Source organism: Nannospalax galili, unplaced genomic scaffold, assembly GCF_000622305.1.
Source record: "Nannospalax galili isolate Female #2095 unplaced genomic scaffold, S.galili_v1.0 scaffold31, whole genome shotgun sequence".
Lineage (NCBI taxonomy): Eukaryota > Metazoa > Chordata > Mammalia > Rodentia > Spalacidae > Nannospalax > Nannospalax galili.
This window is the reverse complement of record NW_008332149.1, coordinates 5314385-5338455: the sequence shown is the minus strand read 5'-3', so window position 1 is coordinate 5338455 and position 24071 is coordinate 5314385.

Genomic DNA, 24071 nt, shown 5'->3' with positions numbered 1-24071 from the left:
CATGTAAGTACACCTCTGTCGTGCAATGCCCAAATAAGTCAGAAGAGGGCGTCGGATCCCCTGGAACTGGAGTCACAGGCTGTGAGTTGCCTGTGTGTGCTAGAAACTGAGCCCAGGTCCTCTGGAAGAGCAGCAAGTGCTCTTAACCACAGAGCCATCTCTCCAGTCCCCTCCAGCTTGATCCTTATCATTTTTCCTTTATGCACAATCTTCCCAGCCCCAATTTCTCTGATCTAGAAAAAAAGAAAAAAGAAAGAAGGAGCCGAGAGATGGTCCAGCAGGTGAAGTCCTGCTGCACAAACATAAGGATCTGAGTTCAGATCCCCAGCACCCACATAAAAAGCTGGGCACAGTGGTAGGCCCTGGGAATCCCAGGCCTGAGGAGGCAGGGGCAGGAGGATCCCTAGGGTTCACTGGCCAGACAGTCTAGCCAATGAGCTCCAGGTGCAATGAGACATCCTGTATCAAAAGATAAGATGGAGAACAATTAAATTAGACATTTGATGTTGACCTCTGACCTCAACAGACACACACACATATGTCCATGCTCACACATACACACATGAATATGTAGACAAAGAGACTACACACAAAAAATAAAAAATGGGGCTGGAGAGATGGCTCAGCAGTTAAGAGCACTGACTGCTCTTGCAGAGGACCCAGGTTCAATTCTCAGCACCCACATGGTGATTATGAACCATCCTTAACTCCAGTTCCAGAGGAATCTGAAGCCCTCTTCTGATCTCTGCAGCATTGCATGACATGGGTACACGCACATACATGCAGGCAATATGCTCGTACACATAAAATAAAAATAATAAATATTTTTTAAAAAATAAAAGCAAGCAAAATCACCTACGCCCGAGTCTTCTTTGATTGACATCTCCTTCTCTGATTGTGAATTTACTCTGCCTGACTCCAACATTAGGTTTATATCAAAACCAAATGGTATTGGATAAGATTTCAAAGGATTGCCTAGCCTATTATTTTTATTGCATCAGTTCCTTTTAAAATCAATTAACTAGCCAAAACTAAAATAAAAGATGGGGGAACATTTTGGTGCCGTTAGGGACATTTGGGGTTGTTCTTTTTTTGCTCTGTATAAGCCAGGTTTCTTGTAATGAGATTTGACCTTGTGGTTATTTATGTGTGGTTATTTGCTGAACATTTGTGATTTTTTTTCTAGCATGGAATCTATGAAATTGTTCTGTTTCAGTCACAATCAAGGGGACCCATCATGATGTAACACAGGTTCCTGTAACCCTATAGGGTTGTATTAGAATGCTGTCCCTCATTAGAGATCTTTAGGACAAAAAGGTGCCAGTGCATTTCCAATATTTGTCCCCCATCTACGTTCAGCTTTCATGTTCACAGGGTGCATGCCCCAGGCAATGGCCACACCAAGTAGATACTTGGCAGCATCAGTCAGCACGCCATACTCAATGAACTAACTTAACCTTTCCAGTGACCCCAGAAGAAAATCAAGAGAAATGAGGCTCAAAAAAGTGTCCAGTGTCACACAGTTCCAAGTTTTCTTTCTAGACCTCCATTTCTAAGCACAACATGCTAGTGAACATCTGTGTGGTCTGAGATTGTGGAGAAGCTGAGACAGAAAAATGGCTGAAGTCAGAAGTTTAAGACTGATCTGGACAACACACAGAGACCTGTCTCAGAATAAATAGATAATGATTGATTGATTGATTGATTGATTGATTGATTGATTGATGGATTGATTGAGACAGACAGACAGACAGATAGATGATAGATGATAAGATGATAGATAGATAGATGATGATGATAGATAGATAGATAGATAGATAGATAGATAGATGATAGATAGATAACAGGAAGATATATATTGATTGACTGATGATAGATGATTGATTAATGATAGATAATAAAAAGATAGATGACAGATGATAGTTAAATAGATAGATGATAGATGATAGATAGATAGATAGATAATAGATAGATAGATAGATAGATAGATGACAGGAAGATATGTATATATATATATTGATGATAGGTAGTAAATCAATTAATAATAGATAATAGAGAGCTAGATGATAAATAGATGATAGATAGATAGATACATAGATAGATAGACAGATAGATAAATAGATGATAGATGATAGATAAACAAATGACAGATCAAGGTCAGAGAGAGGGAGAGAGAGATACATACATACATACATACATACATACATACATACATAGACGATTGACAAATAAATCTCTATTTCTCCTCCAAACACTTTGTTGCAAACCCACAACAGGGTCAGCACAGATCTCCATTATTCAACAATTCAAGGTAGTCAGGGTTGAAAGACATTTTCCTAAAGAATGAAGAATTAAAGGGACTACCCCCCCTTCCTGGACCAACAGGGCTGTATTGAGCAAGGGCACCTGTCATATGCTGTGTCCCAGAACCCTCTGCTGCACTGTACATCACCCCACCCCTTACTTCTTTCCCCCACACTGTGGTCAGGTCATGCTGGAAAGACCAAAGAACAGCAAGACCAGAAAAACCTGCCATCTTCCTGAGTGTTGGAACTGAGCTTCCAGGAAATGCACAGGGCCAGGCCTCTGGGCAAGCCCCCAGCGAGCAATCAGCTCACTGAAATCAATTGAATAGAAATCCATTCAATTAACAGATGAGCCTTCCTTAAAGTGACTATTACTAAGAAAGATGGGCATTGTTTCATAAAATTATCTACCTGGGATCTGCCATGTTCAGTGCTGTGAAATAGCCCAGGTTTTAACTTACTTAAAAAAACAAGTAAAGCGTGCCTCTCCCCAACCACCCCACATCTGAAGGAATGAAAACTCGAACTATGAATAAAATATCCAGCCCCAGCCTAATACATTTCCCCTGTGGAGGAGCCCTGTGGCTTAGCAGCTCTGCCACTGCATAGGCAAAAATGCAGAGTTTGTCTCTTTTGTCAGTCTGGAGATAAAATCCTATTCTTTGTAATCCCCGAAGAAACAAATCAAATAAACTCAGGCTGAGCTAACCATTTTCAATCCATCAAAGCAATCAAATTCTGTTTACCTGAACCACAATGATTTCTAAAATGTTATTAAAAAGTGAAATGGAGTTTAACTATTCCAAAAAACTGAAAATGATGTGCAAACACAAAAGGGATAAGATTTCTGTAATTATGTAGACATAAAGTCGGTGCCATCATTTGTGGTACAATACATTGTAGCCACGGCGTGTAAAGATAAAGAGTCCTTTGTCTAACAAGGCTGCTGCTAGTGATGCAGACACATAATTAACGTACAAAGTCTTCAAAGGGTGTCTCTTCATTTAGTTAGTTTTATTGCTCTTTCAGGCAAACAATGGTTTTATAATTTAATAAACCAATTAACTGATTATGTCTCACCCAAAATATTTGTATATCACCCATTCTATCAACTCCGAAGTCCCCATCCCATTTCTTAGCCTGACAGCAGCCTGGTAAATGGGACTAATTAGTATATTTTGGTGCATGTCTGGCTGACATAGTCTTTGAGATTTTTGTCTCGAGGTGCTCTTGTGGAGACTTTCGAAGGCAGAAAGTCCTCCTTTGCAGTGCCATTAAGAGCTCAGTCAGCACATTTGTAGGATTGTTTAGATCCACTTTTGAAAGAAAGAATAAATGTAGCAGGCTGCTTTATCGTTCTTCAACCCTTCAGTGGGGGAAGATGGCTTTGTCATGACTACTGTCCCTGCTCCCCCCAGAGTCATTGCAAGGACTTTGGGTACCTATTGCAGCTGTGTAATAACAGTGGTGTCTACCACATTGAAGCTGAAGGTTCTGGCAGCTTCTCCATTATAACCCTCATTATCTGGTAGAGAAAAGCTGCCCGGGGGGGGGGAAATAAAATACATCCAGGAATAAAACTTGACATCCTGGCAAATGGCAGGATGTTTCAACCTGGGTGCCTTCTTTCAGCACTTTGAAATGTGAAATTGTCATGACAGGTTTTCAGTAGCAAGAATATGTCAATAAAAGCATAGAAATGGAGTCATTTAAGAGGATTTTCCCAAACACTCAGGAAAAGATGTTTTTATTATGAGTACCAACATGTTTCCCGCTCTAGCGCCCAGAAGCTGCTGCTGATCTCAACCAGGGACCTGCCTTCTGAGGGTTGGTTAACAGCTGTTATCCTCACCTGCAAGCCACAGGCATCTGCCTTGGCAGCAAAGCATCCATGTACTTGTTGGTGGGGCAACAGTGGACAGCGTCAGGAAGAAGCAGGTGGGATAGGACGCTGCAGACACAACAAGCAGACACAAGACACTAGAAGAGGACCGGAAGCCACTTTCTGCCACAGGTGATGCACAAGATCATACATAATGGAGTCACACACACATTCTGAAAGAAGTCAGGTCTGGCTGTGGGTCGGAGACACTGGAGAGAAAAAAATGCCCATTCAGGCCTTCAAACCCTTTAACGGGAGAGGAGCTTAGACTGTCATGTCTGAGAGGAAGTTAAAGATGCATAGACATATGCAGGGCTAGAGGTCTATACCTCACCATGGGAGGAAGGTGGAGCCATGGAAGGTTCGAAGCAGAGGCAGTGCATGACCATATATTACATTCTTTAAAATCATGCTTATGCTTTCAAGAAATTTTCCATCCTAGACCACCCCATCCCAGCAAAAAGATCCCAGTGGCTTATAGTTAATTATGATTTTCAATGTAAAACAAACAAACAAAAGCAGCTGGCCAAGCTGCAGCCAAGCACCGTGCTCTCAGGGTTCCATCAGTGTGTTCACTCAGTACATAGACTTCCCCTGGAGTCTGTGCAAAGGATGCTTTTCTAAAACCGAGGAAATAAATCATAGATATCCAAGAGTCAAGCAAACAGAAGACCCCTGGGATTCCATACAATTAAGACACATATAGGAAGTTCTAGAAGTCAATGGGCTGCTTTACTGTGAACCAGGGTGGCCAAAGAAAGTTCCTGGAGGTGGGATGCTCTGAGGTATGTAGGGGAGGGGAAATGAGGTGGACAGAGGCCCAGGCAGAAGTGCAAATAGAACCACAGCGTCACTGTCACCTGTTATCAGAGTGAACGATGAGACCAGGAGGAGAGCATTGACAACACACCCATGTCAGATGTAAAGCAGAGGATTTGAAATGTCATGTTGTGGGTAACTGGATAGGGTAATAATGACATCATCAGTGTCACTAACACCGCAGTGGATGCCATTCTTAGAACACTTCTTATCTCGTGGCTCTAAGACTTAGTCTTCAGTCTCCTTGACTGTGGGGACCTAAAGGCCCCGCCTTGCCAAGATGGCGCTGAGAGGAAGTTACTGGGGCGCGGCCTGACTTGTTTTGAAGATCATCGGATTGGATGCCTCCATAAGCTTTCATGGGCTCCTGCCTGCATGCATGCATTGACCTTTAAGCTGATTGGAAAACTATGAGGGGTGGGGGAATTACAAGCATCCTGCCCTGCTGCAATAAACGAGTTCCTGCTTGACTAGACTCCCCATTGGGTCTGATTGTTCCCGGTGCTGGGGGTGGCAGGGGCAGGCTAACGGCGTGCTTACTCATCCCCACTCATCCTTGCGCGGGCGTCGCAGGCTCGAACCCCCCCCACACACACACACACTTGACCTGTCACTGTGTTGCCCTTCACGGCCTACCCAAGTACCACCAGTGCAGGGGAGGCTGGAAAGGAACGAGTGGCAGATGGCATGATGCTCCTTGAGGAATACAGAGCTAAGCAGGATTCAGAACAGCAGGAGGAAATTCGCATGCCACAGGCGACCCTTCCTGAACTGGCCCACTAGTGCTACAGGCTTCATCTCTGCCTCACACTCCCTAACCCCCAAACCCTTGCTCTCCTAGACCCTGGCTCCATGCCTCCTCATGTACCACCTTACCTCCCTTTACTGTCCTCTGAAACCCAGGTACCACCTTCTCTGGGAAGCCTTTAAAGCTAACTATGTTAATCAACTTTCTGCTACTGTAACAAATACCTGAGATCATGGACTTTGAAGAAAGGTTTCCTTTGGCTCATGGCTTTGGAGGTTTCAAGTGGCCTCGTTGCTGTGTTGAGGCAACCTATCATGGAAGGTAGCATGGGGTAGAACCAAGATCACTTCTGTTGGCTGGATTCCCACTGTCTTTGAAAGCATGACCCCAGTGACCTAATATCTCCCACTCACTAGGCTTCACCTCTTAAAGATCCCACCCCCTCTAAAAGGGCTAAGCTAGGGACCAAGCCTTTAACACATGGGCCTTTAGAGGAATGTTCTAGATCTAAACCACAGGACTCCTCCTTGCCCTAGGCTTCCCTCTACTCTACTGCTGCTGGGAAATGCTCACATAAAATGTCCTACTGACATGAGTTCACTTGGTGTCATCAAGCTTTAGTCCAAGAACATTATGGTTTAATACAGGGCTTATAAGTTTGGTCTCACAATTCCCAAGTTTCCCTAGGATGGCTCCTATATGCTCCAGCAACTCAACTGGGATCTGACAAAGGTAAGGCTGTGACCATCCTGCAGGAATGAAGGCATTCTAAAGAGATTCTTGGGCCCTCCCTTTGACCATCAGACTATTGAAAGATGGACCCCAAGAAACTGGAATTTCCCCCAGAATCTTATACTAGGAGAAGGAAAGGGCTGGGAGCCTGGTGCTCAGTAGGGGGGATCTTGTGTCTCTCAGAAAGAGAGTTTATAAAGTTCTGACAACATGGCAGACTACCTTGCAGGATGGACTGGAGCTGGGACAGTTACGATGGATGGGACCACACATTTTTTGAGACCTAAGTCTCATGCTGGAAAGATGGCTCAGTAGGTAAGAGTTCCGATTGCTCTTCCAGAGATCCTGAGTTCACTCCCCAGCACCCGCGTTGGGTGGTTCACAGCTTCCCAAAGCTCTGGCTTCAGGGAAGTCAGCTTCTTCTTCTGGCCTCCAAGGGCACCTGCTCTCACATGCACATGTCCCACATAGACACACACATATACACACAATTAAAAAGAAAATAACCCTCCCAACCCCTAAACCTCATGTCAGTACCTCAAAGATAGACTTGGGGATACTAGACGCTAGATTTCTTTTTTCCTCTTCCTAATGTGGCTACATTTAAGAAATCCTTTAATTTCCTGTCCTTCACTAGTATTTGCTTAATTGGTTGTTCAGGATAGGTAGCAAAACCTAACTATCTAAGGCTTCCAGGTCCCAGGATCTGACTCTAAAAACTCTTTTAACAAAGATGGGAAGATGAATCAAGGCAGGAAGGAGTCCCCCCATCCTATCAACTGGTTAAGGCAGTAATGCCCCTAAGTGTACTTCAAAATAGCCTGCAGAGTGAGGAAATGCTATATTCCAAGCTCTGGGAGCTGATGGTGGCCATCACCGTGGCCGTTTGCCCTCCCAGGGTACCACTGTTATAAGCAGGCCTTTACACTGTGTCTACACTGCCTCCACACCATCAAATAACCAGCCAGGAAAGAGAGAAAAGAGTCATTCCTGAGGGGGAAAGTGTCAACCCAAGGGTGTGTTTGGTTTCTTTGGCCTTTCAACTCAATCACAAAGTTCATTCTTAAGGTGGGTAAATATAGCCTAGGCTGGGTCTGCAGGTCTTGAATCATGAGACAATGTTATCATTAATCCCCAGTAAAGCAGGTAACAAGTACTGCTGAGTAAGAACTAGAATTTTCTCATGCTTCTGATACTGGGATCTCACTCTAGCTCCCTTCAGCTCCCTGATCTTTGTGATCCCCTTCAAAAGAACCCAGAGGAGGCACACAGCAGTGTAGAAACAGGGTACGTACAGTGGGGGCACTCTCAAGGGGGGAAAGACATATCAAAGAGATCATGTACAACCTACACTTCAGACAGGCTTTAGACTACTTCTAAAATCTATAGGACAGCTTCTCCTGGAGAGTGTGTTCCCACCCAGGAGATTGGCAAGCCCATTTGAATTAACTCCTAAGGGATTATGGTAAACACACACACACACGAGAGAGAGAGAGAGAGAGAGAGAGAGAGAGTTACACTTTAAAATTCTTTAAAAGATAATTAAAGAAGAAAAAATAAAAGTGAATTGATGGCAATAACCATGCTTTCCCAGGAGGAAGAGCCTTCGCCTCATGGGTGAGCCTCTGCCACGTCTACCTTCTTCCCTTGACTAACCTCCATTTCAGATTCTAAGGAGAGCGTCACTGGGATGTTTCCCCTCCTCTACCATTGTTTTCCACTTACAAAATTAGTGTGTGAACAAGGAAAAGATAGAGCAGGCCTTCACTGGACAGAACTGTCACTCAGGGGTCAACCAACATGCTGAGGGCAAAGAACTCTGCCAAGCGTGGAACTCTTCCACCCACCACCCCATAAAACCTTAGAGACCTTTCCTTTTTGCAAAATGAGAGAAGTGCTTCTCTTTAAGATGGACAGTTGGGGCTGGAGAGATGGCTTGGTGGTTAAGAGCACTTGGCTGTTTTGCAGAAGACCTGGGTTCAATTCTCAGCACCCACATGATGGCTAACAACCATCTCTAACTCCAGTTCCTGAGGATCTGACGCCCTCTTCTGACTTCCATGAGCATTGCATGATACAGCACACCTACCTACATGTAAGCAGTACACTCATACACATAAAATAAAAAATAACGAAGTGTTTTTTAAAGGATAGACAGTTTTTAAACTATTTTCCCAAGCCAAGACTTGAATAAAACTCTCTTCCTCTCCAATCTTTGCCTCCTGGTTTGTTTTGGTGGTGGGAGAAAGGTCCAGCAACAACTACATTCCTGCAGTTTTGGTTCCTAGTTTTATATTTATAAGCTCCTGATGAAGAGGAGAGGGTCCATCCTCAGTGACCTTCAAGCTTGCTCATATCTGACTAGCTACCTGGCACTTAGAACCACGAATCTTAAATTCCAAGCTGTATGGGATCCTCTCTGGAGGCCTTATGAGTAGCACAGATGACTGAGTTCACCTCCAGTTTCTGATTCAGTCTACTTAGGGTGGAGCTCAAGAGTTTCCATTTGTAGATAACATTCCCAGGTAACATTGACATAACCTATTCCCAGGGCCACACTTTGAAATCACTGCTCTCAGATGACACAGAAACTTGCAGAATCCATTGATCAGCTGAGACACTTGGTACCAAACTCACCTGCATCAACTGAGCAAATACCTGGTAGCAATCTAAAGTAGACTTGCCTGTCACCTGGTTCAAACTGCTTCTCCAGCAATCACAAGAGGGAGCAGCCATTTGATGGCTATAGTCATATTCCAGGGCCAGAGAAGGCAAGGTCTGGAGGTACTATTTTTTTTTAAAGCAAGAATCCTTGATATCAGTGCATGCAAATTACTCCAGCTCTCCCTTTGAGATGGTCATGGTAGGGACTTGAAAAGGAGGTCAAAGTCAAATTGAGTTCTGACTCTGATTTCACAAAAGTGGGTTTTCAAATCAAATCAGATGAAACCTCTAGGCTCGTGGGCCTCATTTACCCCTACCCAAAAGTGACCTTTCCTATTAAGGGGGAAATGCTTCAAAAACCTCTTCAACATCAAATAGCAACTTAAGAGCATTTTCTGGTGATTTAAACTTAAACCAATCAGAAACATCTGGATAAAATTTTACTCAAATTCTGCACAATCTAAACAATTAAAGTGGGGGAGGAAGCATTTGGCAAGCTGCCCTTTGGGTTTAATCAAGCCTGGCACATTGGAAAATTGGGCTGAGGTGTTGATGAGCTCTGGGTACATCGTAAACCCCAGCTTCACCACTGTGAGGCTCAGAATAATGCAGACATCACCGTTGCTTCTCCCAGGACTCCTGGCAAAGCCTAGCTTTCATCTATTTTCTTCACAGCCCCATGGGAACAGCCACTTTACAATTTGATGCTCTGATTCAGCCTGATTCCTGATGACCAGAAGCCAGGGGGCATTTTTGAGGAGCATCCCAAAGCTTGAGCTTGGTAACTAAGCAGCCAGTGGTGTACCACAGCAGGAAAAAGCCACCAGATGCTGTGGCAGATCAGTTCTGATGTCTCCGTGGCTTTTTCACAGCTGAGTTGATATCTTTCTCACCTCTCTCCTCCAATCTTCAGGAATCCAGGCTGCTCCGATGAGGGACTCTACAATGTCACATGTGACGGGGAAAAGAAGGGTGAAATATGTACTGTTTAATAGCTACAAAGCATTCTGCAGGACACCTGATGTCTAGAACCTTCTACCAGTTCTTCTTCTGCAAAACGGGATTTATCGCTATCCTCCCCTAGAATTCATGCGGGAATTAAATGAGACTTGACACTGGCCACTCAAAGTGGGGTCCATTGCCCAGTGTCATTGGTGCAGCCTAGGATCCTGCTAGAACTGTGTTCCCGTGAGGTTTCAACCTGGGTTTGTAGAATTAAAACCCATATTTACTCGGTAAACATGCTGGCTGATTGTGTGCCCATCAGCTTAAGAACTGCCATGCTGAAGGACCCATAGTACATGCTCAAAAAATTTAGTTGCTATTATGATCCAAACTCCAGCTTCCTCCCCAGGCCAGAAATCACCAAGTCAATTAGCCACTCACCAGCCACATCAGGGGAGATTATCAGATCCGAAGGCTGGCTTCACGTCTCTTGGAACGGTGACACTTCCTACTGATGCCCTTTCCATGAAAGGGCGGAGAGGGGGCTGTTATGTTAACTGACAAATCAAAGCAAGTTCAGGATGAAGGCTGCAATCATTTTATCCCTGTTATCCCAAGGAATTCATCCCATATGGCACGCCGCCCTCATCATTACGTGCTGATCACAGATTCTGCGTGTTACCTGGGATCAACCCAGTAACATGAAAGGCAGGGAAGGAACCCAGATTTCCAGACAGCCTGTCATGGAAAATTTCCCTCCTTGGGGGGTAGAGAAGGGAAGAGTTAGGACTAATGTCAAATAAATCACTCTCCCCACCTCCTGGCCAAACACATTTGCACACATCCCACTTTCTGAGGCCGGTACTATCCAGCTCACTCCATTTAGAACACTCCTGCTCTGGGCTGCGGGGGTATTCTTTTGACTGGCTGCTTGAGTGCCTAATTTCCATGATTGCACCAAACCCTCATGCAGAAAGGGGCCTCTGCAAGATGAATGGATCCTATCAGGTCTCTCCCCCCGACTCCTCCTCCCTCTGCACAGACCCTGGCTGCCACACATGACACTCTGGGTAATAGATCACATGCCTTCAGAAAATCAGTCTCTCTCCTCTTCAACAGTGTGTCACCTCCTCCACACAGATTACAGATCAGTATTAGCCAGAGGGATGCTCTGTGCAGCCTGCAGGCTGGCTGCCCTACCTTCCTTCTCCTCTCTGCTCCCTTGCCTTCCTCCCCTTCACACACACACACACACACACACACACACACACACAAAACACATGCCCTCATGCACACACGCACACACAAAATACTCAGAACATTAAAGAAAGCTGTTATACTAATCTGGTGCATCTAAATGGGCAATATATATTGAATCCATGCTCCATTGATCATAATTATTGCAGGGCCCTTTATCAAGTAGCCATCTTAAACCATTATTTAGAGATCATTTTGCTTTCCATTACTGTCGCTATATTGCAAAATTCGCAGGGAATTGGATGCCTGGTGATAGAGGGGTACGCACGGTATTAGCCAGGACTCTGCCTTGTCATCCAGGAGTGTTTCCAAATGGGGAGATTCAGCGCCACAGTCAGTGAACTTTTGAAGAGCCCCCATCAGCTTTATGGCAGAAAAATAAATCCTCCACCAGGGTCTGATTTTCCTCCTTGGCTCTGCAAACAATATCACCATTATTCTTGCTTTACGATAATCCCTGTAAGACCCTTGACATACAAAGCTCCCGACTCACACTGGGCATTTTGCAGATGAGGTGCAGTCACTGCAAAGTGCCTTGAATGAGGCATCTGGCCTATGGGAAGGAGAACAAGGATGCCTTATCTGCCATGGCCCAGCCCCCTCCACAGGAACTTTCATACCAAACCGTGGCTCCCTTTCTTCCCTAGCCTAAGGGTGCCTCATAGTGCATGACCCAGTCAGTCTCCTTCAATGACCCGCTTGACCTATGGCACTATCTCTTCTCTATCTATCCTCTAGTGTACACGCTTCAGAGATGGGAAGGGGGAGATTCTCAATGGTAATGAGCAGAGCCTTGAACATGATGGTTAAGGCTATAGATCTGCTCATCAGAGTGAGTTTAAACACAGACAGAACCACCTGCTCTCTGCAGAGCCCCAAGCAAGCCACACACCTGAAGCCAGGTTTCTGCTTCTATAGAAGAAAGACTGAGGTGATGACCAAGCCCAACCTTGCAGGGTGGTGGGACTATTTGGATCTGGTGCATGGTGAGTGCTTGTACCAGGTGGCTATGAAGAGTACTGGTTCTCAGGAGCTGTGTGCACCAGAATTGCACAGATTGCTGTCCCCAGTCCTGGAGCTCCAGACCCAGATCTACAATTCCAACAAGCTCCCAGGAGAAGCTGATAGCCTTCCAGCTACATTTTGAGATCCTTTCCTCTACTGATCTAAAAACTGCCTCTCCTCCCCACTGTGGAAACAACACTGAATGAAACAAACCCAAATAGTTCTATTTTCAGGAGAAAAGCCCAAGATTTCAGACTGACTTGAATCTACCCCTGGCTCTATCACACTAGCTGTGTGATTTTAAACAACTTCCTTTACTTCTCTGGCTGGTTTCCTCACCTGTAGTTTGGAATGAACCAGTCCTACTTTATGGAGTTGTTATGCAAACTCAATTAGATGACCTGCAGGAAATGTGATGGAGTTGCTGTATGTGCAAACAAATGGTAATTAATATTGATGTTAGAGGGCTGGAGAGATGGCTCAATTAAGAACCCTGACTGCTCTTCCAGAGGACCCTGTTTCAGTTCCCAGTACCTACATGGCAGCTAACAACCATCCCTAACTCCAGTTCCAGCCATTGCACACGTGGTGCACTTACATACCTGCAGGCAAAACAGTCATACATGCTGGGCGTGGTGGTGCATGCCTTTAATCCCAGAACTCAGGAGGCAGAGGCAAGTGGATCTCTGTGAGATCGAGGCCAGCCTGGTCTGTGTAGCCAGTGCCGGGTCTGCTGGGGCTACAGGGACACCCTGTCTCAAAAGAGACCAACAAAACAGAACAAAAAAACACACATAAAATAAAAATAAATAAAAAATTTTAATGATGTTCAATTGAATAAAATATTTCTGATATGTCACATGTTTTGCAGACCCCAAATAGCAGTTTTATATGGATCAGCCTAATAACAATACTGTAACAACAGCAGTATCACTGAACACCCCAGTTTTATGTAATATCTAGCACCCAGCATGGGCTGAGGTCGTGAGGATGTGCCTCAGATGAACTGTGACACCATTTCAGCTGCTACATTCATCTACCTAGATGCTTGATTTAACCCATACCTCAACACATGTGCATGCACAAGCACGCCTATGCAAATGCACACATGTGTGTACACATGCACGTGAGCACACACCGATTTAATGGGCTTGAGCATAGGTTTAGTTTTGGTTTTTAGGAGCTCCCTCAAATGACCCCAGCAAGTAGCTGGGATGGGGGTCATGGAGATTCATGTCCTACTTGGTTCCTCTGGCATTTCCTGGCCGGGTTTCCAGTACCTGCCTCTACCCGGCCACCCTTCCTTGTCTTTGGTAGTTCCTTGTTTACTAAGAGCTAGGAAAAAAATAGCTTGACTTTTCTAGCTTGTCTTTGCATCACTATATTTTCAATAAAATGAGTAGTCATGTAATAGATGTTCAACAAATGTTAAGTTGAAAATAACTGTTAAATAGGGCAATGAAAGACAAACACTATCCTCTTGATGGATTTGAAGAGATAACATGTAATGTTTGTTTGTTAGAAAAAAAACCTGGTGGAAGGATGGACGGAGGGATGAATGAGTATCAGATGCATGGATGTATGGATGTGTGGATAAGTGGACAAATGGATGGATGGATGATAGGTGGGTAGATAGGTAGATGGATGGATGATAGTTGAATGGGTAGATGGGTGAATGGGTGGATAAGTGGATGGCTGGATGAATGAATAGATGATAGGTGAATTGGTGGATGGGTGTGTGGGTGAATGGATGTTGTTTTAGGCAGGGTTCTCTCGAGGAACAGAACCAATAGAATGTATAGATATTTTTATATGTGTACTTATATATAAACATATAAAATTTAATAAATCAGCTTATGCTGAAATGTAACAGCAGCCATTTCGTACCTGAGAAGCTAAAAACCCAGTAGTCACTTGGTCCGAGTGGACCTTCTTATTCCAGAAGATTACAAGGTCACAGTAAGTGAACAGTGGCACCAAAACAATATCAAACACAGCAGAGAAGACAAAGTTTGCAGTTCCAATGACCAGCATCCAGAACTTGGAATGTGACCTTCTAGGCTCCAAAGGGTAGCAAGGTCCTTGAGCAATATTTAGTACCATCCCCAGAACCACCAAAAAAAGTTGGTTCCTAGCAATAAAGTTTTCAATGAATGACTAAAACCTACAAAAGAGCCACAGAATTCTACTTGGAATTACATAAGGATAAACTTTAAAAATCACAACCTTTTGGGAATGGAGAGATAGCACCAGCTGTTCTAAAAGACAACGCAGGTTCAAGATCGCCAGCAATCAAAGAAATTAGAGCTGAACCAAATAGTCCACTTCATTTTTCATTGTATTATTCATTGTATTAGTCTTTAAATTAATGGCCAGAGCTGACAAACATGTGGGCGCAATATGTAGGCATCCAATCTATCAGCACTAGAAACTGAATCCAGGGCCTTGCATACTAGGCAAGCACTCCACCACTGAGCTACAGCCCAGCCCTAGGGTGGTCTTTTGGAGAACAACTTGTATCTAGACCCTGAGCCTTGACCCAATATAATACTTCTGGGAAATAACTAAGAAAATACTTAAGTCAGTTCCTATCTTACTTATTCTGGAGACAACAGGGATGTTCTTCACAGCACTATTTATAGTTGCCCCAAATTGGAATACTAAGTTGAGCAAAGTGATGTCCAAAGTCACTAATAATTATGGCAAAAGGATGTATTTAAATGAAATTGCAGCCATAGGGAGCTTCGGCTCTCAGACTTTAGCAGCTTATAACCCAAACACCAGCCCCAGCCCAGAGTAACTGATGGAAGATGCTTGGAATGCCACTGTAGAATTTGTAGCTTCTAGGAAGTGTGCAGGTGATGGTGACATCAATTGAGCAGGCCTCACACATGCCAAGACTTGACACTGCTTAGTGAGTAGAGCAAATTATAACATCTCTAAGATCTTAGGATCTACTTTTCCTACGTAATTTGCATTTGCATAGACAAACTCCTCAAGGGTAAACCCTACAACATTAACAATGGTTATCTCTAAGTGTCGAGATAATGGGTGCTTTAAATGTTTTATGATGAACATGAATTATTTATGTAAATTTAATTACTTGGCCATTTTCTCCGCTAATAAGCAAACTTTATGAAACCCACATACTTCTGAGACCTCTTATGTGATCTTTTTTCTCAATCTTGAAGTCACTTGGAACCAGACTCAAAATTTTCAGTGCTTTTAAGAAAAACAGTTAATAACAACTTTAGTAAGATATAATTTGCATGCCATACAATTCACTCGTTTAAAGTGCGTACTCCAGGGGCCATAGAGATGGCTCAATGGTTTAGAGGGCTTGCTGCTCTTGCAGAGGACAGGAGTTGGGTTGCCAGTATCCATGTTAGGATCAAACCTTACCAGATTAGGGTTGCTAACAAGGCTGGAAATCCTAGCTACTCAGGAGGCTGAGACTGGAGGGTTGCAAGTTAAAGACCTGCCTGGGCAACTTAGAGAGATCTTGCCTCAAAATGAAAATAAAGGGCTGCAGATATAGCTCAGTGATGGAACCCTTGCTTATCATGCATGAGACACTAGGTTCAATCCCTAGTACTGAAAAAAAGTTGACTCACAGTCTAGAGGCCAGGAAGTACAACAGTATGACACTAGGATCTTGCCAGCATCTAATGAGATCAGATGCTGTATCACAGTACGATAGAGGGTACCACCTCATGAGACAGACCAAGCATACAAACTCAGAATTCTTCTACTTCTTATAGAGCCACTGACAGTATCACAAGACCCTGCCCTCTAATCTTATCTAGTTCTAATTATCTCCTGAAGACTGGACCTCCAAACACCATTAACAAGTGAACTTGGAGATCAGTTTCCAACAAGGAACACTTCTGGGAAAGCCTGGTACCTAGTGTGTGAGAACTGGCCGCAAGATGCAATGCCATAAGGCAGAAGAAAGAGACTGACTGAGCCAGGATTGCACAGAGTGCAATGGTGGGGTGGGGGTGGGGAATTTACTTACAGAAGAGTTTCCAAGCCAACAGTGAGATAGGCAGATCCCTGTGATTTAAGTTGGAAGGAAGAGGTTTATACAATGGTCAGGACAAAAGTGATCTCATTTAAGCTAGAGTCCAGAAGGTTTACTGAAGGCAATGTCAAGGATGGCAGGCATGTGCCTGGTGATGCCAGGCTCCAGGTCACAAAGATCTGAATACTACTCTAATGGTTTAGTTTGTTTATTGGTTAAACTAGAAAACTGCAAGATAACAGCTCAGGGTTACTAGAGGTAATCACAATGGCCTTGACTCAAGATGGTTGCAGTCAGGTCAAGCTGAATCCCTACAGACATACCCCAAACCATTGCATGGAAATTTCACTTTTCTTACATGTGATAGAAGCAGGGAGGGTATCCATGGGTTCATGGTCCAGAGCCAGGACGTATTCTAGAACCAAGTCTCTGAAGCTCCTCTTAGTTCCTTTCTCTCCACAAGCTCCATTGAATCCATCAAACCTTCCCCTTCTTGGGATGCTTAAACTTCCCTCTCATGCCAAGTGGGAAAGAGAACACCCTGGGTACTCTTTGTTTCTTTTCCATCTCTGTAAATGTTACAGGTATAGACACTTCAAGACACTAATTGATCCATTTATTCTGAACACCCAGAAACTCATTCTAATGGTTTCTGGCAGCTGGTAGTTACCTGAGAAATGGAACCCAACCATCCTACAGGGCTCTGTGAACCAATAAAAAAATAAATAAAATCTCAACACAGTACTGAATAAATCAACAGTGGAACCATTTGGGGAACTGTGAACACAGAGTTTGCTCATGCCTCAAGATCTCTGAACATGCTCTTTTTAGGGAAGGGATGTTAGCCCTTGCTCACAGACAAAAAAGTTAGCACTCTATTCAACATTGCTTTTTGATATTCTATGATATGGTCTCAGTAAACAATAACAAATGGTTATACAGTTCCACCATTTAAAAAATGTAAATAATCGACATTTTTTATGAGTGAATGACCAGGAGTTCACTGTTTAAAAAAATTTTCTCATCAGTTGGTCATTTCTTATGACATTCAGAGAGCAGAAAATGTTGCTGTTCCTAAGTAACAAAATGCAAATGTGTCACTGTTTTCCTTGAGCCATTACAGGCTTTTTTTTATTAGTGGCTTTCAGAAAATTAAAAAATTTATGAAACCCAGTAATACATAATTAATATTTTAAGACCTTTGCTCATCCTGCTAAGCTTCTTTGCCAAGCACAAAGCTGACTTGGTCATGTTACAGATGTTGGTGTATATTTCCCCTTTGTTGTTAGAAAGTGGACATTAGTATATTTATTTATTCAAAAGAAATAACTTGAAACTGTATAAGCAATGGCCACCAAGAGTTGGAGAAGATCATTTGGTGAGCCACTGATGTAACCCTAGTGACAGAAAGTAAACAAATCAGCTGCTTCATAACTCTTTTGCAGTAAGACTTTTTAAAAAAGATTTTTTACTATTATTATTTATTATTATTATTATTTGTGTGTGTGTGTGAGAGAGAGAGAGAGAGAGAGAGAGAGAGAGAGAGAGAACCTGTATGCTGGTGTCTGAGGAAGCTGAAGGAGGGTATCAAATCCCCTGGAGATGTTGTTAAGGGCTGTTGTGAGCCATCATAGGTGCTGGGATCTGAATTCTGACACTCTGCAAGAGTGGCCATCTCTCCAGTCCCTTAAGTAAGACTTTTGAAAGCATTTTTGTGAAAATGAATTGTATGTTACTTCTCTCTGTGTGTACATGAACATGTGTATACATGTAGGTGTGTACATGCATGTGTGTATACATGAGTGTGTATATGCCTGCATATGTATGCACATGAAGACTGGAGGTTGATGTTAGGCATCTTCCTTAATCTCGTTCTACCTTGTCCCTTGAGATTCTCTCTCTCTCTGTGTTTCTCTCTCTCCCGTTCTCTCTCTCTTCCTCTCTCTCTCTCTCTCTCTCTCTCTCTCTCTCTCTCTCTCTCTCCCCCTGAATCTGGAGCTCACTGATTTGGCTAGATTGGCTGGCTAGCAAATCCAAGGCATTCTCTTGTCTCTACCTCGTCAATATGGGGATTACAGGCATGTACTGCCATGCCTGGCATTTTTACATGGGTGCTAGGGACCTGAACTCTGGCCCTGACACTTGTACGGCAACTTTACCAACTAAGCCATCTTTCCAGGCCCTTTTAATTTTTTTAACAAATACAGCTTGCCGTGAATCTCTGGCTGCATTCCATGAATCTAATGCCCTATAGATCAATGAACCAACCCTCACCCCACACTTCGATGTTCTGCATTCTCATTTCACACATGAGGAAATGTAGACAGAGATTCCGCATGTGCTGCCTCGTACACAGGAAAGGCTTCTGTCATGGTTAGTTTTAACTGTCAACTTGACACAACCTGGACCCACCTGGGAAGAGAGTCTCACTGAGCGACTACTTGGAACGGGTCTGCCCATGGGCATGCCAGTGAGAGGTTTTCTTAATTGAGTGTGCTGAGTTTGGAAGACACCCCCTACACATTGTGGGTGGCACACTCCCTGGGTTTGGGCTCTGGACTGTACAGAGTGGGAAAAGCAAGCTGAGCACTAGCATGGATACATTTATTCTCTCTCTGCTCCTGACTGTGGATGTGATTGGCTGCTTCAACTTCCTGTCTTGACCTCCCCACAAGGATGGACTGTAAACTGGAATTATAAGGCAAATAAACCCTTCCTCCCACAAGTTGCATTTTGTCAGGATGTTTTATCACAGCCACAGAAGGGGAGCTAGGGCAATACACAATGTGTGACTCATATTTGGAACTTAACAAAAGTGAGGGACCCTCTCCTCCCAGATCACACTGACTATCCAAATGGAAATGTGGATAAATGTAACTTCAATTTATGTAGCCCAGGGGACTAGGGAAGAATGGTCTATTTCTCATTAACAATGACCTTAGAATCCAGATAAAATATGGTATACCTACAATTCGGCCTTTTATGTTATTTCTGACCTAACTGAAGGAAACAGGTGTTCAACAAAAGCTAATGTGTGAATAGACAGAACCCTGGTTGTAATTGTAAGATCTAGATGGCTCTTGGAATATACTTAATAAAAGGAATCTTTAAGATGCTAGAACCTTTTTCATTGTTTCTTCTCAATCTATTGAAGATATTTTATAAGAAACAGCTGCTGTGGATGAACATGTTTGTCCATCTGGGACCCTACTTGGATGACTCTGGGATGCAATCATCTACCCTCCAAAAGTGCGTGCAGGCAGAAGCTCTGATCACAGTCAAGCTGCAGATAATTTAGTCACAGCATTTGAAGGTATCAACTAACAAGCGATAATTCTATGTGACTATCCCAATATATTGTGAACCTGCTCCATGTAAGGAATTTGGTTTCAGGCACTGAACAAAAAAAGAAAAACATGTAAGACAAACAGATCTTCCAGAAGTTTGCATTCCAGAGAATCTGAGACGTCATAGTCTGAAAAAAAAAAATCAATGAAAGGAGATGGTAGGGTGCTGAGAGGGTGCTTAGAGCATTCAGAGAGAGGCAGGAGCACACTGGACTGGACTGGACTGGACAGGACAAGGCATAACTGGGCAGGAGAGTTGGGACTGTGCCTATAGCTCTTGGGACTTCAGCCGCATCGCCCCAAATGCATAGCCCAGTCACATGGCTATGAGCCTCTTGGAGTGTTTTTGCTTCTTCTGTTTTAGCAGAATAATCCAGATGTAATTTTTCTGGCCCACGATGCTCTGCTCTTCACTGTGTTTCGAGGCTCTCTGTCCGTCTCCTAAGTGGCTGTGTTTACTTTGCTCTCTTACCCTCTTTGTGTCTCATGAATAACAAAATTACAGAAACACAGCAAACATGTTTAAAATCATTCTTGCCCTGGTGAACCTTTTGACTTGACTGTCTCCCAGGCATTTCTCTTCCCTCCTTTTTCTCTTTCTCACAGTATTTCAAATCATCAACAGCTCATGGATGGGTGCAATGCAGAAAGAGGCTCAAAAGACAGTGTCAGGTAGGTGCTGCTGTGCTCACGAGGCTTTGCAGTGCCTAAGGGAAAGATCTATGTTTTCTCCACTTTCTGAAAGAGCATATCAGAAACAGCAACTAATCGAGGTTTGTTAGCCCAGACTGGATTGGGGAGTGTGCTACTAGGTTAGGAATCACTACCATGACCCAGTGGTTAGTAAGAGGAACTGGGTCACTAAATAGGTAGGCTGACCATCTGCTATCTATAGAGTCCAGAGGTCCAATAGATGATGGTTCTACAAGGACCCATGTCATCAGGGAGTTCCCAGAGCTAATGGCCATGTTAGCAAGAAGCTGCAGGTAAGGGAGATTCTCAAAGGCAGATTACACCAACGTAGTTCACCGAGATCAGACCATCCTGAACCCTACAATTGAAGGTGTGAAAAATGGAATCTGAGCACTTGAGGACAAGATGCTGGCAAGAGGCAGACAGGCCATCAGAGGCCCCAGCCATTGGATAGGGTTTGAGGCAAAGCTATAAATCTACCAAGAATCTGTTCGAGCTAAGAAGTCATGGATGAATAGTGGGGAAGAACCTCTGGGCTGGGAGATGCCCAAATGTAGCACTCCCAGATATAGGACTAGCTCCCTAAATTCCTGAGAGATCAAGGTCACCCACTGGGTCAGAACTGACTTAGAGAGATGTCATAAGAGCTGTCCTCAAGAACAATCTCAGGACAAGGTCATCAGGTAGGGCCCAACTTTAATGCCCAACAAGTAGCTGTGTCCTGGAATGTTACCCTCTCAGATCCTCTTGAATCAGCTGTGGGCCCTACCCCATTGCCATAGATAAGCCAGCAGCAGAGAGGAGGCTCTGTGAAAGAAACATCCCAACATTGTTTCTGCCTGTCCTTACAGTGGGAATTGGGCTTCATCCCACCTTCAGATGCCAATGTTGCTATAGAAAACCTACATACTGAGGCCAGAGGTGGTGTCGGGATTTCTGATTATGGAAAGGGCCAATTTCAGTGAACCTGGAGGAAAGAGCTCTTAAAGGGGGTTTTGCAGAGAGAGTCTCTCCAGGTCCAATGGCTCCTGTGTCTAATTTCCTGTAAGTGAATTATGTCTTCAAGAATTAACCTTTCTTCAGGGAGGAAAAACAAATTATGAGAGACTCCAGACAGGCTTTAAACTAAAGTGAGAAGAGAAGGGAAGACAAAGGCAGGAGGAAGCAAGTTGGCAAGCCCAGTGTTCCCAGAGAAGGACCTGTGTGCAAATCAGGATTTCAGCCACTCTCTCCTCCTTGGCTGCCTGCCTTGCGGAGTGCACAGCTGTCCACCGCAACCCTAGATGTTGACTTATTTCTCCTTGTACGAGTTCATCTCATAAAGGAAAAAAAAAATGTACCTGAAAAAAGAATCAAAAACATTTGGCTTGGTCAACTCTTAAGGGGAATGGAGGAAAAAGAGGGAAAAAGGCATACTTATAGAAAAGAAGAGCCAGGAGGGGCTAAGGGGGTGGTGAGGGCTGGATATGATCAAAATGCACTGTATTCATGTATGAAATTCTCAAAGAAAAAAAGTAAAATAAGATGAAAGGTATCCTTCTGGGAGTCCACCATGAAAGATTTAAGTACGTTTCTGGAGAGAACGGTTGGCTGATTCTTTACTAATTCATGACTTTGAGTGTATCAAAGATGTGGTTTAGCCCAGGAAATATAGGTGAATGGAGGGCCTGGAGTTGAATGGAGCTGATAGAAAAAACTCAGTTCACCCTACAAATGCCGTGTGCCATCTGAGCCCTTCCAAGGAAGTGATGTCAGTGCCTCCAGAGGACCAGGGAGCCAAACACCTTCAGACCATGCAATGGTACTGCAGTTATCGTTCAGAAATCGTCATGCCCCTCAGCTGTCATCTTATAACTCCAGGTGGCCACCACTATCCAATGGTCTACTTAGGAGAATGATCATGAGCTCATACATATGGGTTAACCTATGTCCTGAAACATAATCCATAGAAAAATACAGCCAGATGTGGTGGTGCGTACCTGTAATCCCAGCACTCAGGAGGCAGAGGCAGGAGGTTTGAATACTAGTTGAAGGCCAGGTTAGGCTACATAGTGACTATCAGGCTGGCCAGGGCTACATAGCAAGATGTCTATAAAAGGAAGAAAGAAAAAAAGGAAGAAAGAGGGAGGGGAAAGGGAACAGAAAAAGGAAGAGGAAGGGGAAAATGTTTGAACACTTAGACTCCTTCCCTGGAAAAGGAGAAGTGTGGCTACAAGCTATGAAGGCGATTCTGCATCCAGTGCCTTAAATCACTTCTGTCACATCTTATGATGTCACTTACCTCGAGAAGACAGCAGACAATTCTAAACGGAGCATGTTCTTCACATTATCCCCAGATGACTCAGTCCCATGGCTGCTAGCCGGAGGCCTGTTCCTCAGCACAGGGCCCTCTCGTAGGGCTGTTACACATCCTCATGATGAGGCTTTCATCTTCCCCCACAGGCAGTAAGCCAAGTGAGAGAGAGGTAATGGTTACAGTGTCTTCTGTGACTTAGATTACAAAGGTGCGCATGTCCGGTATGCATATAAGATGTCCTGCTGGTTCACTGGCTCATATTCCCTTGACACAAAAGGGGTCACCAAGGATTTGGGTACCACAGGAGAGCAGGACCATGGGGAGCCATCAGGGAAGCCTGTTGTCAGGCCTCCCAAGACCAGATTCAACGAATGCCTACCAGTCCTTCTGCCTACCAGGTCTGCTGCTCCCTCTAGGCCCACTTCCCTTCCTCCTCTGCCCATGGTTGCCAGCTGATCTAAAAGGGCAAGTAGAGAGCTGGAGAGTTGTCTCAGTGGTTAAGAGCACTGACTGTTCTTGCAGAGACCCGGGTTCAATTCCCAGCACCCACGTGGTGGCTACAAACCGCCTTAACTACAGTTCCAGGGAAATCTGAAGCCCTCTTCTGACCTCCATGGCAATGCATGACACGGGTGCACTCACATACATGCAGGCAATACACTTATACACATAATTTTTTTTTAATTAAAAAATGTAAAAGGGCAAGTAGACGTGGTCCCCTAACCCAGGGGAGAGGGGCCAAGATAGTAACCTTTGTAAAATACAGATGGCACACAGCTTTGTCTCAAAGGAGAGGTCAGAAAACAAAGGACACAACTGTGCCATCTGGGTTCATGTCATATGGTCATCTCACACATCATACAATTCTGAGTCAGTTGTCATGATTCTTTAATGGGCAAAGGCTATAAGATGTACCAGTGATGAGGCTGGAGAGATGACTCAGTGGATCAGAGTGTTTGCTACATAAGCATGAGGACCCTGAGTTCAGATCCTAGCTCCTACACACAAAAAAAATAAAGCTGGGACTTAAACCAGGCATAATGGTATACCTTTTAATCCCAGCACTCAGCAGGCAGAGGCAGACAGATCTTTGTGAATTTGAGACCAGCCTGAGAACTCACCAGTATACATAGTGAGTTCCAGGCCAGCCAGGGCTACATAGTAAGACCCTGTCTCAGGCCATGCATAACCTCGTGTACCTGTAACTCCAGTGCTATGGGGTGTGGAGGGTAGAGACCAGAGGATCACTGGGGCTTGCTGACTGCCACCCTAGTGTCAGGTTCAGTGAGGGACCCTCTTTCAAAGGAGTGAAACAGAGAATGATAAAGTAGGGCATTCAAAGTCCTGTGCTAG